We start from the raw sequence: 14,445 nt of genomic DNA, 5'->3' as shown, positions 1-14,445 counted from the left end.
GAGGGGTCCTCCGAGAGCCTCATTAAGCAGCAAGCCAGGTTGAAGCTGCTCCCCAAGGAAGGTCCCTCTGGGCCCCGAGAGACAGGTGTCCTTCGCCAGCCAAGCTCCTTAATGGAGAGGCCGGTTGTGGGGCCTGGGGAAGAGCCCGGCTTCTGCCTCCGGATAAGTGACAGCTCCGGTCTCTGGGGCACCATCAGTCGCGGCTCCCCAGGGCCCCCCGTTTGCATGCTGCCCTCAGGGCCGGTGACAGGGCTGACAGCCCAGGAGGACAGGTGTCCCTCAGGGGGGGGGAGAGGGGAGACCCCCTCGCGTTGGCCTGCGCTTGGCTCTCCTCCCAGGCTGCTTCGACCTGGCTGAGAGCCCCCCCCGGCCCCCCAGGAAACGGGGAGAGCAGAGCAAGGCCAGCGAGCAACCGGCTCCTCCTCTCTGCCCCCCTCGACATTCACCAGCCGGGCCCGGGGGGCTGTACGAAGGACCCTCGTGCCCTGGCAGTCTTCCCCAGGCTGAAAAGGCCCCTAGGGAGGGGGCTTCCCACGGGAGTCGCTTACGCGCAAGCAGCCCTGACCCACCAGAAAAAGGAAGTGGGGGGGAGCCCCCCCCACCAGTGTTGCTGTCCAGAGCCATTTAGTGCTGGCCCACCTGGAAGCCATCACAGATCCACTGTTAGACTCCTTGCAATCTGCCTACCGAGCAAATAGATCGACAGGTGATGCCGTTAATATGACTCTGCGTTACATCCTGCAACACCTTGAATCTCCAAAGACCTTTGCAAGGATCCTCTTTGTGACTTCAGCTCGGCATTCAATACCATCATTCCAGATATTATTCTAACTAAACTAAATCAGCTGGCTGTACCCAACCACACTTGTAAATGGCTCATAAGCTTCCTAACAGACAGGAAGCAGCAGGTGAAGCTCGGCAAAATCACATCAGATACCTGTACAATTAGCACAGTCCGTCCCCCCCCACCGGGCTTGCCTGTGTGCTCTCCCCCCCCTCTCTTTATACCAATGGCTGCATCTCAAAAGATCCCTCTGTTGAAGTACTGAAGTTTGCAGATTTTATTATTTATTGGATTTATATTGCTGCCTATTCGCCCATGGCGACCCAAGGCGGCTTACAGAATATAAACCACATTTAAAACAATAAAAACTAACCAAAAGAATCAAATAAACTAATATAGTACAATATATATATAACATATAACAAAATCATCCCCCACCTCCCACCCACCTCCGCATCGGTGACAGCAGATCCCAGGAGCCCTTTGATGGGATCCATCCCGCTCTGGGTTCCCCAGGCCCGCTGGCAGAACCAGGTCTTCTTCAGGGCCTTCCGGAAGAGTGTCAGAGCGGGGGCCTTTCTAATCTCTGGGGGGGGGGAACGGTGTTCCAGAGGGAGGGAGCCACCACAGAGAAGGCCCTTCTTCTGGGTCCCCCCAGGGGTATCTCCCTCAGGGATGGGACCCGCCACATTCCCTGCCTCCTTGCTCTGATGGGTCGGGGAGATGTGATGGCAAGCGACGGTCGTCCCTCAGATCACCTCAGATGATACCGTCGCAATTGGTCTCCTTCGTGACAACGATGAATCTTCATTCAGATGGGAGGTTAAACAACTAGTGTTGGCGCCAGGACAACCTTGAACTGAACATTCTCAAAATTGTAGAAATTACAGTAGATTTTAGGAGAAGCCCTCCTATTCGACCACCTCTTACAACACTAGGCAACACAGCATCAACAGCAGAGGCTTTCAAGTTTCTGGGTTCTATAATATCTCAAGACTTAAAATGGACACCATTCATCAAAAAAACAGAACGAAGAAATGTTCTTCCTGCGCCAACTCAGAAAGCTCAGGCTGCCCAAGGAGCTGCTAATAACAGTTCTACAAAGGAATTATTAAATCTATCATTTGCACCTCTATAACTGTCTAGTTTGGCCCAGCAACTAAACAGAACAGACTTCAACAAATAGTTTGGACTGCAGAAAAAACAACGGCTACCAGCCTGCCTTCCATGGAGGACCTGTATATCCTGCACGAGTCCAAAAGAGGGCTGTGAAAATACCTACACACCCCTCACATCCCGGACATAGACTGTTTCAACTCCTTCGCTCAAAACGAGGCTACAGAGCACTGCACACCAGACCAACTAGACACAAGTGCAGTTTTTCCCCGAATGCCATCACTCTGCTAAACAACTAATTTCCACAACACTGTCCAACTACTTAGTAAGACTGTATTACTGTTATTCTACCTCACCTCCTTATGGTTATAACTTTGTTGCTTGTATCTTACAATTTATATTGTTTAGTTGGTATCCTAGAATGATTTATGTTTGCTTATTTAGTATCTCATGACTATCACTAAGTGTTGTATCTTACGATTTACTATGTATTTTTATGATTACGATCATGATTTATCACTTGTTGCTTGTATGTACAGTGAGAGCTTATGCACCAGAGACAAATTCCTTGTGTGTCCAATCACACTTGGACAATAAACTCTCCTCTCCCTTCCCTTCAGCCTCCTTCCACAGAATAAACACTTCAGGCCTGTCATGGCTGACCAACCAGGATTGCGAATGTGTCATGGGGGGCTTTCAACAAAGGAAGGAAGGAAGGAAGGAAGGAAGGAAGGAAGGAAGGAAGGAAGGGAGGGAGGGAGGGAGGGAGGGACATTTAGCTCAAATTCTCCCAATTGGGGATAGCTGGACCAGATGTCTTTGTGTGACACGCTGACATACATTACAAGGCAAACTAAATTAAATAAATTTAAATAAATTAAATAAATTTAAATAAATTTAAATAAATAAGTTTTGAGGAAGCCAAGAGCCTTGACGAAACCCCATTAAAAAAAGCATGCCCATAATATCAGGCAGGGAACTGACGCCAGATGCAACCAACCCATTTGCCCAGGAGCCACAGCCTGGGTAAAGCTGCCGTTCCTCTTGGCAAAAGGCTACCAGAAGGGCACCGAGGCAGCTGGCAATTCCCACGGCGGCTCTGCAAAGGGTGCAGGGCCACCCCGGTGGAAATGCAGGCCGGCCCCTCCCTCTGGCCCAGAGCCCTTCCGGTTTCTTCCTTCCTTTCACTTCTCCAAGTCAGACGACTTTCTCCTTAAGGACAAACGAAGCAGCCCCCAGACTTTTCCAGGAAATAAAGAAGGTGGAATTACATTTTCCAGTTGGAGCTCAGATCCAAACAAGCTGTGCTAGGAACTGGTAGAGAGAAATTTTAAGCGTCTACATTTAACGCAGACGAAAGTACGAAGAAAGACGGAAGAAAGTACAGGTGGCCCTCAACTTACGACCATTGCCGCCAGGATTTCCATTTTTAAGCAAGATGGTTGTTAAGTGAATTGCACCGGGTGGGGGGTTGGACTAGATGACCTACAAGGTCCTTTCCACCTTTGTTAATCTGTTACATCTGTTACCCCATTTTCTAACCTTTTTTTTGGCTTGGTTAAGCAAGTCACTGGACTTGCTAAGCGAATGAGGCTTCCCCCACTGACTCTGCTTGTTGGGAGCTGGCTGGGAGGGGGGCAAATTGGGGGAGGGTGTGTGGGTGGGTGTCATATGACCCCAGGAAGCTGCATCCATCCTAAATTCATCCTAGTTGTTGAGCACCCGAATTCTGACCAGGGGATGCTGCAACAATCCTAAGAGTTGTAAGTTACTTTTCTCGGTGCCATTGTAACTTCAAGAGGTTGTTAAATGAATGGTTGTAAGTGAAGGACTACCTGTACTTAAGAAGTGTGTGTGCAATAAAGGAAAAAGAGCTTCAGCCAAAAATAAATGGGGAAACCCAAGAAACTGGCTGGCTGGAGGGGATGAGATCCTGAAAGAGCCCAGCGGGTTGCTATCAATTAGAGTTAATTGCATTTCCTTTTGTTCTTTCCTTACGACCGTTTGACTTGTAAAGTTTTGGGCCATATTATGTTGCACCCTGTTTCTCTGCTCCGTAGAACGGTGTTCCCCAGAAAAGGACGGGCACAGCTGTGTGCTCGCAGGCAAGACTGCCATCCACTCAACAGCAGGCGGCATCTACGGACCTGCTCTGGACTGGGACGCTAAGCAGAGCCGGGCCTGGTTCATTTTGGGTGGTGCTGGAGTCGAGGAAAGCAGCCGCCATTGTGCCACCGCCAAGAGGCGGGCACGGCCATCTCCGGAACTCCTTCCCGAGACGCTGGGCTTGAGGCGAGGCGGCCAGTCCAGGAGACGGGCCCAGCCGGCCTCTGGAGGGTGGCCTGGCTCTCAGCTTCCGAGACGTCAGCTGGAATTACTCGGATGAATATTTTACACTCCCTTTTCTTACTTTTAATAAAACGGACAAAGTGATCCCACCGCTATGTTCTCCTGTGGAAGAACACAATGCCTCCTCCTCCTCCTCTTCCTCGGGTTGCATCATGCCTGCTGCCTCCTTGCATTGATCTTGTCTGGACGGTGCTAAAGGCGGCAACAGCAGCAGTGAACACGCCTCACGACGGTGACCACAGCGACATGATGGGAAGCCAGCCCTGGGTGCGACGGGTGGCTATAGAAACGGGATTAATAGCGAAGGCAGTGAAATCTCGCCTTCAGACCCGTCCCTGGTGCATTCAAGTTCACCGTCTTGGCCTACTTTCAAAAGCGAAGCCTGAGCACCCAATAGCTGCGTCCCATGAGGGAGCGGAAATCGCCTGGGTGGAATGTTTGCCAACCTCGGGAACTTTAAGAAGTGTGGACTTTTCACCTCCCAGAATTCCTCTGCTAGCACAGCTGGCTGGGGAATTCTGGGAGTTACAATCCACCCACCTTAAAAGTTCCCGAGGTTGGGAAACCCGGCTGTGGTGGAGCACTTGTCGTGTCTTTGGATTTCGGGCGGTTGCTGCCCAGGACGGAGCCCGACGCAGACATTCAGGCCAACGACGATGCCTCCAGTGCAAAGGGCACGATAACATCCCTCCTGGCCTCCCTCGGCCTCATTCTCCACCCAAGCTCAGCTGGTGAACTGGGCACCCAGCATCCTTGGGCTCAAGGGGGAAGAAGAGACCCCTGAGGCTGAACGCTGCCCTGCGCAGACAGAACTTGGCGTCGGCTTTGCCAGGAGAACAGCAGCGCTTCAAGCCTGAGCCAGCTGCCCCAGCGGCTCGTGGTAAAGAAACGGCTTGACCGACCAGCTCCTTTGCCAAGAATGCAGGCAAGCTGATTGACAGCAGCTTCCTGACCAAGCAGCTCTCCACAAAGCCCGGGGGGGGCTGGTGGGGGCTGCTAAGGTGCTAATTTCTCCCCAGCCTTACCAAGACTCCTGCCGGGCTGACTCACCTGAACTTCTGGAAAACTGGAATGACTCCGTGCTTCCCAGCGGCACTTACGATGGAGATTTGCCATGGGCTGGCATCCACCCAACGCTCCCCCAAGACAGCAGGTGTGGACCATGGGGCTTGGTGTCCCTGCATACCCACCCGCCCATCTGGGAGCCATCAACACCCATTAGCTCCTTCGCCAGTGGGAAATTCAGCGCCTGGTACAAACTTTTACAATCTAGGCAGGATAGCACAGAAGTAGGGTCACTTGAATCTGTATGGTGGGGAGACAAGAGGTTTTTTTGGCAAAATATAGTTCACACGTGCAGAATTTGTGGCTGCCCAAAGTGACCAAAGCCCTCCATTTCTTCTGTTTAGGAAGCCCACAGCTACACAAACCCCCCCAAAGAGGAGGGGCTAAACAGGAATCCCAGCTTGTGGGATGGACGGATAAACGGAGCTTCCGAAGGACCCATGGCTTTTCTTTCTCCAGAGCTACAAGGAGAGAAACCCCAAACTCCGGTAATCCAGATTTTTTTCGGGGGGGAGGGAAGGATTGCAACATCAAGGAACGAGGTAGCATTACTGTGGTTTTATCACACCACATCCAGATTTGCTAATGTTGTGGATGGTTTTGTTGAAACTGTTCAGAGATTCCTCTTTCTGCACTCCTCTTGTGGAGACTTCTGAACCACGTTGGCCTGTCTAGCTAGATAAAAAAAAAGTTGGGCTCCAGAAGGCCCCGGTGGAGTTTACCTTCCACATCTCCTGGCTGGCCAACAATTTCAGGTCTTGGAGAAGTTCCTCTCCGGCTTCCCAGCACACTTCAAGCCACTGTGTGATTTGCACGCCTTTGGCCTGGCATATTTTGGGGGGGTTGCTGCCGCTGCTCCTACTGTTTTTAAAGCATGAATTCCAAAGCATTGTAACATTACACAAATCCAGCCAACTGTGGCTTATTAACTAAACTGTGATTAAACAAACTGACGTGGCAAGCCTGAGGTTGCTCTCTTTCGGGCACCGCGATTTGGATTTTCCTTTTAGCCTATTCTTCTGTCTACAGCGGTTATTTAGAATTGAACAACTGAAAAATGAATCAAACCGTTAAAAAGTAAAGCAGTTAAAACTGAACGGAAGCATTAAAAAAAGGGAAAATTATAGCTCACCATAAAAACAAAATAATGAACAGCAGCGACGAGCCCCAAACATTAATGGCCAGGGCACCAAAAGGCAAAATAGAAACCAGGGGCACAACCTAGGATTCCAAACGATGCTTTTGGGCAGCTGCCCGCAGAGTTGGGGCGATGGGCTTTTCAAGGACCAGGCCAAGCCAGATTGGGGTTCAGAGAGGTCCCTCGCCCCCGATCTGCCCCCCGGGCAGCCCTGCCCGTTCCAGAGGCGGCTGGGCCTCTCTCTCCAAAGGCAGCCTTCCTGGACACCACGAGAGAGGATGATTCCTCAGCCAGGCGGCAGAGTTAGAGGAGCAGAAGGCAGGGACACGCGGGCCAAATATCCCCATGAAGACTGAAGAAGAGATAAGCAGGAAAGTGGGCTGTCCGGGGGCGACAAGTCAGGAGGAGATGGGGTGTTTCTGACCTCCTTTTCCCCCTCCGTCTTCAGAGGAGAAGGCGGCTGGCAACACTGAGAGAGAGAAAGATCCGCCCTGCATGAAAGTGTTTCAAAACCAAACATGACAATAATGCAAATTGTCCAAATGCAACTAATGGCGCAGAGGAGGAGGAGGAGGAAGCGCAGAGGGATGCCAGGCAAAGGGTGCCAACCCAGGAAAGGGGCCCGGGGGGAACCCGGCGAGAGCCAGAGCGCCTGCCTCCACCTGCAGCAGAGCAGGCCGGCTTGGCTGAGGGTGCCCACACGCTCTGCCTGTCCAGGAAGACGGCAGCCAGGCTCTCTCCCAGGCCAGGCGGGGGCGGGGCATTGCCAGAATACTGAAAGCGACAACTGGGCAGGGGGGCAAATGGTGGGAGTGCCTGGGGGCGCATGTAAAACCCACCCAAACAAGGAGCTGGCCCAGGCACTTGGGGCCTGTGGGGGCGGGGAGAGAGGGGGGAGGGGAGGCCGCAGAGCAAAGGGCCAACGGGACCCCTTGAGACGTGGGGCAAGGATGGGGTTAGACAGGCAGGAGACTTGTAGCCCACAGCTAGGCCAGGATTTCTCTCCCCCTCAGGCCTTTACACCAAAAGGCCTTTCTACACCAGCACCTGAAATGGTCCAAAATCTCTTTCTTGTGCCTCAGCCAAAGGTTCCTTCCAATTGAAACCGCCGAGGCTTCTCCTGGGTGGCTGGATCTGAAATTCCGCCCCGGCACAAACCTCCAGCAGCCCCGGTCCACAGAGAAGCCTGAAAAGGGGGCGCTTACAAAGCCCTTTGAAAGAGGCCATTCGGGCGCGTATTTCAAGGAAGAGACCAAAAGGATGCAGGAGACGCCACGAGGCAGAAGGTGCCCTCCGAGCGAGTGGACTCTGGATCACAGGTGCCAAAAGATGCATCTCAACTGTTCTGCCGTCTTGCTTCCATTGTCGCAAGCAACGAGGCCACACTCGACATCAGATGATGGCTGACCTACCACCCGAGCACCTGAGCTCCGAACCACCGTTCACCAGTCTAGGCCTCGATGTATTCGGCCCCTGGTCTGTGTAGGCCCGACGGACCAGGGGCGGTCAAGCTAACAGCAAACGATGGGCAGTACTCTTCACATGCCTCAGCATTCGAGCGGTCCATATCGAAGTCATCGAATCTATGGATGCCTCTTGCTTCATCCACGCCCTGAGAAGGTTTCAAGGCCGCAGAGGCCCAGTCAAGGTATTCAGATCTGACTGTGGAACGAACTTTGTAGGCGCCTGTAAAGATCTACAAATTGAAGATGGCATTCGCCCTGACGCGCCACTCGACGGCTACCTTAAAGCCAACAAATGCACATGGATATTTAATCCTCCCCACGCACATCTCACGTGGGAGGAGCGTGGGGACGCATGATTGGAATAGCTCGTCGGATCCTTGATTCGATGCTGGCGAGAGCACCTAAACTGACACGTGAGACTCTATCTACCCTTATGGCAGAAGTCGCGGCCACCATAAATGGTCAACCTTTAGTTCCGGCCTCTTCAGACCCTGAGAATCCGACCATTCTCAATCCAGCTGCCTTGCTAGCTCAGAAGACGGGCGATTGGCCGTTAGGGAACTTTGAATCTAAGGACTTGTGCAAACAACAATGGAGACAAGTTCAACAGCTCGCCAACACCTTTTGGAACCGTTGGAAGCAAGAGTACCTATCTACCCTACAAGACCACCATAAATGGAAGACCAAAGAACCAAAGGAGGGAGACCTTGTCTTGCTGAAAGACAAGGGTGTGCATCGCAACGCGTGGCCTATGGGACTTGCGTCTCAAACCACGCCCAGCTCCGATGGACTTATCCGCAAAGTCAAGGTCCTGATGGCGAGGTCACTAGATTCCTCCTGCGACCATCAGACCTTTACCAAGAAGCAGATGGCCGGTCACTGACCTGGTGCTACTGCGGAGAAAGGCCGAACTTGAAGATTGAACCTCAAACTTTGCATGCTTTGCTTTGATGCTTCATTAATGTTTACTGTTTCTCTTAGTAACATAGCTAACTGTTTATCTCAGTTTATAGTTAATTTTCTCTCTCTCCTTTTAATAGTGGAATTTACAATTCCAGGCGGGGAGTGTGCTGTCCAGCCAGTCTATGGGAATTGGATAGTTAGGTAGCAATTGTGAGCTGTCCCCTTAAGGGAATGCCTCATGGTAAATGTAGTTAAGGTATCCTGGGAAATGTAGTCCATATCACGTGACCACATCTGTAATCCTGATTGGTCACTAAATTGACCCTCGAGGGGTTGGGGGAGGTTTTCCTCACTCTTGGCTGCTAGTGGTAACTCCTCTACTCCTACCGCTACAACATGGGGGGAAAAGGATAGAAGATAAATCATCTTTTTACCTACAAGGCAGATATGCAAAGGATTGGTCATTAAAGAAGAACTTTGTCACAAATGTGAGTTATGAGGATACCTGATGAACCAATAAACGTACTTTGTTATGGACATCTTGTTGAGTTTATCTATCTGCATCTGCACAGCTTCTGCAAATCCCAAAAACGTTAACCTTAGACTGTCTACTATTGACCTCACCCCTTTCCTAAGAGGTATGTCGGGGGCGTGCATAAGCGCACCAATGTGCCTACCGTCCCTGTCCTATTGTTTCTTTTATATTTTTATTTTTCTTATACGTATCCATATATTCATAACTATGTTTTTACTTGTACCTATTATCTTGTAAGCAATTGACAAAAATAAATCAATAAAAAATAAATAAATAAAAAGATGCAGCTGCCAGGTTAGAGAGAAGGCTGAATTTCACACAGCCTTGTTTTGCAAGGAACAGATCCAGAGACAACGGCAGAACCATTAAGTACTTACTCCTAGATGAAGGACTCTCTCTCCCTTCCTGGGAAGACACTGGCCCCAATTTAGGGGAGAGCAACCCAAAGAATGCCCCTCCCTCCATGCCCGTCGCTGGCTTGGTATTCAAGGATGCTCTCAGCAGCTGAGGCAACCGTTCCCATGGCACAGAGGGCTACAGAGTGTTCAGGTGCTGCGCAAACTCTCCACTTACATAACCAGAATACACGGTGCCATGCCAGCCACATCAAGCCATGGTTGACACAAGGCAATCAGACACTCAGCCTCCTCCTCCCCTGACCATAAGGATCAGCCCTCCTCAAAGACAGGTTCGTGCCCGTTTCTCTACAGAGGTGCCCCCCAGGAGAGGAGGGCCGCTGGTTCCAGTCAGGAAACTCACAAAAAGTGCAACATGGACTGTATTGACACAACATGTCTCAGTGGCTCAATGGGAGGCCTGGTGGCTACACTTCCACATGCTCAGCGTGGCTAATTTTAGTCCTGTGCAATTTGGTATGAAGCGCCTCCTTGCCCGGCTGAAGGTTCGGCATGTGGCGTTCATCCAGGAAGCAAGCTAAACAAGTGGTGGGAACTCGGCTAGGGGGACACAGTCCCTCCGGGGCCCCGTGAGAGCGCAAACACAGCACCGCTGTGCCAACCTGCGCCTGGGCAGCAGACAGGAAGGGCGAGGACAAAACCGTTGTGGCCGTCGGTCATTTTCCCCTGATCCAACGCACAAGTGAAGGCCCCCACTTGTGGAGCTCCTTGACCCTTTCGACTGCGGGACCTGCCGCCCTCCCTCCTCCCAGGTCCCCTGCTCCAAAACAAGCTTCATGCCAGCCCAGGGCTTGGAGTCCGCTGCCCACCAACGCCAGCTAATGATGCAAGTCTGAGCGGCACCGTTGGCTGGTTGGTCAGTCTGGCGGCAACTCTCATTGAGGCACCACCGGAGCCCAGCCCTCGCAGCTGACAGGCCAGACGCTGCCCGTCTGCCAGAGACCCACTGCCAGGGCGGCAGCAAGCAAGGTCTGGAATGCTGGCAGAAGGCCCCTCCAACTCAGGGGACAGGAGCGGCTACCTCCAGAAAGTGGAAGACGCACCCAACCCAGTGGCTGGTTTCACAACAGGCTTACTCATAATAAATTTGGCCACGGTTTAGGGAAATAATCCAGCAGGAATACACTGGCCAATTTTGCAGGCCATTCTGTCCTAAAATGGCATTGACCGGTGGTGGTTCAGTCCCTGTATCTGCATGGTACCCAAAACCAGCAACCCAGTTAGCCTGACATGTCAAACCAACCTGCGTGTTCTTTACGTAGATCAACATCACCCAAACTTATGAGAAATTCAATATGGGGAAAATTATATTAGCCGTGGATAAATATGGTACATAACAACCCAGAGAGGCAGCTTCAAAAAAAACCATCAGATTCAACAGAGAGAATAACAACATATACACAAACAGGCAGGGAAATTGTTAGAAAGCACCTAAGAAAATTCTATGAGAACCTGGATGCTTTCACATCAGAGGCTGGGTTCACACAGCCCGAATATTTACTCAATTGACCCAATTTGGGAGTTTGCATGACATACACCAGAATGCTAAATTAACCCCAACGGCTGTGGCTGGGCCAAAAGAACTCATCGAGATGCAAACGGAGAAATGTTCGCTTATTATGGGAATGGAGTCAAATGGGTCCCGAAGACAATAGGATCGATCCTGAACCATCAGATAGACGCCACAATTCTCACACCCCTGAAGGCGAATCCAAAGCAACCGCAGTATAACTTTGGCAGGTCGTGGGAAGGGAAAAGCAGCCGTCCGATCCCTCCGGGCACAACTCAATGCACCGAAGCGGTTCCCCTTCTTCGCCCAGCAGCTCCTGCCTTCCGAGCTCAGCCCAGGGCGGTTTCCTCGGGGAAATCGGGATTAAACAGGACCCCCCGTCTGAGGAGGACGACGACACCGGAGCCCAGGCCCGACGGAAGCATCTGCACAGCCCGCCGCCTCTCCCCCCAGACACGCACGGAAAGCAGCTCAGGGCCAGAACTGCAGCCCGTCTGTGCGGGGCGGGGGAATATGCCATGCCCCCCTCGGGAGCCTTCGCCTCGGCGGGCCCGGAGAAACCCCTCCGCATCCCGGGCGGCTCCGGGGCCGCAGACCCTCCCCGCAGCCGAAGCCCCCGCCCCGCCTGCCTTCCGCCCGGCGGGCCCCGAGCTCCTCTCCCCGGGAAAGCGGCCGGGCCGGGCGGGGGCCTGTTCCGCGGAGCCCCCGCAGCGCCCTCCTCGGGACGGCCGGTCAAGGGCGCGCCGCTGCCCGCCGCCCGGCCCCGCCGACTTCCGGCCGACCCTCCAGGCTGGCCCCCGCTCGCCCTCCCAGGCTGCCCTGCCCGGCGGGCGCTGCTCACCTGCGGGCTCCGGCCAGGCGCGCCGGGCGACGGCGGCCTCCTCCTCCTCCTGGAGCCTCGGGCGGCGGGGCTCCGGGCCGGCTCGGCTGGGCGCTGCTCTGCCGGGCTGCCTTCCGCGCTGGCTGCTCCGAGGCCGCCGCGGCCACTCAGCCCCTCCGGCAGCCAGCAGGGCGAGCCAGGCGGCCGAGGACGCGGGGCAGCTGCGGCGGGGAACCAATCGCCGCGCCGGGCAGGGAGGGAGGGAGGGAGGGAGGGCCGCCTCCTCCGCCGCCGCCCCCTCCCCCTCCCGCCGCCGCCGCCTCGCCCGTATCCCTCCGCCCTCCGCACCGGCCCGGGCCAGGCGGGGCGAGCCGGGGAGGCGCCTGGCCGAGGGCGAAGGGCGCCCAGAGGGGTCGCTCCGGCGGGGCCGCCGCGCGCGGAGCCCGGGAGCGGACCGGGCGGGCGGGGTCCCCGCGACCCTCTAGCCGGGCGCGGCGCTGGCGGGGTCGGGCTGGGAGCAGCGGGGCGCCCGAGCGGGAAGGGGCCGCGGGGAGCCGCCCTGCTTCGCCGGCCGGGCCGTCAGGAGCGGAACTCGGCGCTCAACCGGCAGCAGCGACTCGAGGGCTTTCTGGGGCGACGCGGGCCAAGCTTGGCGGCCGCATTTGCGCGACACGTGAAGCCCGAACCGGGTCGTGGGAATGCGCCGGGCGGGGGGGCAGCCGGGCGGGGACTACATTGCACGCGCGGCGGAGGGACACGGTGTTTACGAGAGGAGGCCGGATCTAGCCGGGACCTCGACGGAGGAGGACCTCGGCTCTGCCCCCTGGCGGCCGGCCGACGGCTGTGCGTGGCCCCGCCCCGCGGCATTGGCGTCATGCGTGCGTCACCGTCGTCTGCGCGACCAGACGGTGCTCTGCTTACGCCCCCTCGCGGGAGACGGCGGCCAAGCTCTCCCGGCTCCTCCTCTTCGGGACGCGCCTGCGCGGGGGACGCGCGAGGCCAGGCGGCCGGGGCGGGCGAGTCGTGGGAACCCGTGTTCAAAAGCGTGTTGCCTGCCATGTCTGACGGGGGGTGGGGGGGGGAAAGGGGAAGGCTACAGCGAGAAGGATGGTTGCCTCCCGGGAAATGGAGCCCTGAAACGTTTCCTTAATACGATGACTTTGTTTCCCTTTTTCTACCTCTACCAATTCCTTGGATGAAGTCGCTAGATTTTGCAAAATAAAAACACTGCATGAATTCGTTTATTTGCTCATACGACTCCCGCCCTCCCGAACAAAAAAACCAAACTAGGACGGAAACTTTAGGGTGGTCCCGGGGTCTGACTCCCCCCGGAGGCCACTTGCCCAGGTCTCTCCTGCCCCAGCCAGCCACTCTCTCGGCTCTCTTTGGAAAGGTCTTCCCACCCCACGAGCCCCCTCCCTCCCTCCCTTCCTGTGTCTCAGCTGGGGAATTCTGGGAGTTGAAGTCCTCCAGGCTTAAAGTGGCCAAGGTTGGGGGGCCTCTCTTGGGACCCTTATGGGCCGATGTCAACTCTCCTCTCCTGGGGACGGTTCGCTCCGAACTGGCCTTTTCCAGCCCCCTTCCCCTTTCAGGACCAAAGCCGCCTGCCTTCACAACTAGGCGAAACGGAGCAAAGGGCCCACCTTCTGGATTCATCCTGGCCCAAGTCCGTCTGTCTGTCTCTCTTGTGCTGCTGGCCCACTGCGGAAGAGACCCCCCTGGGCCCGCCCGGTTCAGGAGAGGCAGAATTTTAGGCCAAACTGTCCTGGGGATCCTAAGTATCCAGATAGTGCAAATGAACCTAAACGTGACTTCTAGAGGTGTATCTGCCCACCTTTTTCTGGCCTCGAGCGCTGTGACCTCAACTCCCAGGGCTGCCTTAGCTCTTTAAGCAGCCGGTGGAACCGTGATCGCCCCACTCCAATGGCAAGGAGGCGAATGAAGGCCATTCCTCTGCTGCTCTTTCCCCTCAAACCTCCTGTCCGCGTTCAGTAGACCTCAAGGCTATTTTTGGCCTGCTTAATTATAGGGGGGGAAATCCATCAGCACGCAGGACAGATGCCTTCACAGAGAAGCCTGCTCCCTCTCCACCAGCCGGCAGCGGCAGCCATTGGTGGAGAATCACTGTGAGGTGGCTGCACTTCCAAAGGCCTGAGAGAAAATAAATACAATTAAACATTGGTGGGGGCAGGGGGGCAAGGGTCAGCAAGATCTGCCTTATCTACTGCCTTTGGGGGATTTCTGTCTGCCGATCTATCCGACCCGCCTCTTACTTGGGGGAGAAGCCGCCGCCTCCACTCCAATCTCAGTATTACGTATCCTGTTACATTTATCCAACATTGT

The 14,445-nt window shown here is 54.6% G+C and overlaps 1 protein-coding gene across 1 annotated transcript in view; it reads right to left on the bottom strand.

Moving 5' to 3' along the window:
- Positions 1-12,327, bottom strand: part of MEF2D (myocyte enhancer factor 2D) — an 83,438-nt gene extending 71,111 nt beyond the window's left edge. The window contains 1 exon segment of the mRNA XM_087943719.1: positions 12,124-12,327. The gene's annotated coding sequence lies outside the window, so the exon portion shown is untranslated.
- Between the last annotated feature and the right edge of the window lie 2,118 nt (positions 12,328-14,445).

Source organism: Notechis scutatus, chromosome 14 (genome assembly GCF_049901735.1).
Source record: "Notechis scutatus isolate UNSWTSFEM ecotype Mainland chromosome 14, rNotScu1.2, whole genome shotgun sequence".
Classification (NCBI taxonomy): domain Eukaryota; kingdom Metazoa; phylum Chordata; class Lepidosauria; order Squamata; family Elapidae; genus Notechis; species Notechis scutatus.
Note: the sequence above shows the minus strand (reverse complement) of the source record. Positions and strands in the feature narration are given on the sequence as shown.